The sequence below is a fragment of the Nyctereutes procyonoides genome, unplaced genomic scaffold, assembly GCF_905146905.1.
Source record: "Nyctereutes procyonoides isolate TBG_1078 unplaced genomic scaffold, NYPRO_anot_genome, whole genome shotgun sequence".
NCBI classification, from domain to species: domain Eukaryota; kingdom Metazoa; phylum Chordata; class Mammalia; order Carnivora; family Canidae; genus Nyctereutes; species Nyctereutes procyonoides.
Window position 1 is genome coordinate 7018559 of NW_026575020.1, and position 1047 is coordinate 7019605.

The 1047-nt window shown below is 38.7% G+C and overlaps 1 pseudogene; it reads left to right on the forward strand.

Moving 5' to 3' along the window:
• The first annotated feature begins 727 nt into the window (after positions 1 to 727).
• On the forward strand, positions 728 to 846 carry LOC129518506 (U2 spliceosomal RNA; annotated as a pseudogene).
• The last annotated feature ends 201 nt before the right edge of the window (positions 847 to 1047 follow it).

Sequence of the window (1047 nt, forward strand, 5' to 3'; positions counted from 1 at the left end):
CTATGCATTTTATTTATTTTATTTTTATAAGACATATATTTCTATAAGGCAAATAGTATTAACTCTGTTTTACATGTCCCTTGCTTTTAGGAGGCCCAAGAACCTCCTTAGCCGTTAAGAGCTTTGCCTTGGACCCAGATAGACTTGGGTTTAAATACTGACTTTACCTTTTAACCAAGTATGTCAAACTGAAGAAAGGTGTTCTGTGAAATGAAATAATCTGTAAAGTGGGGATAATAATACCTACTTACAGGGCTGTTATAAAGATTAAATCATCTAAGAGTTGAAGGAACTTAACAGGTGCTTGGCATACGGTGAGGCCTCAATCAATGGTAGTTTATAACACTAAAGCCAAGAGAGATTTGGTAATCTCAGAAATATCTATATCCAGTTGTATGGTAGAGCCATGATAGGAACTCAAGTCTGTGTTATCTCAAAACTCCACACTCCTTCCCTTACACCACGTTGGCAGTCTCTCTTACATCTAGATCTTAAAATATTTTTCTAAGAGTCCAGAGGTCTAACTTTCCAGATTGGTATAATTTTAAATATTTTTCTATTATATAGACTCATAGAAATATAAATCAACCTTACTACTCTATCCAGAATTAACTATTATTTTATTTTCTCCCAATCCACATTGTTTTCTGGAAAGGTTTCCTAACTCATGCTTTCGCCAACAATAGTATATAGGACAGTGCCTGGCTCGCATGAATAAAAAGAATTGATTGCTTCTCCGCCTTTTGTCTAAGATCAAGTGTAGTATGTTATTAGTTTAATATGTGATACGTCCTGTAACCTAGGACAATATATTTTAAGATTTTATTTGTTCATGAGAGACACAGAGAAGCAGAGACACAGGCAGAGGGAGCAGCAGACTCCCTGCGGGGAGCCCAACGTGGGACTCGATCCGGAGACCCCAGGATGACGACCTGAGCCAAGGGCAGACACTCAACCACTGAGCCGCCCAGGCGCCCCCTAGGACAATATATTAAACGGATTTTTGTAACTAGGAGCTTCTAGAACGGGAGCTTGCTTCGTCCACTT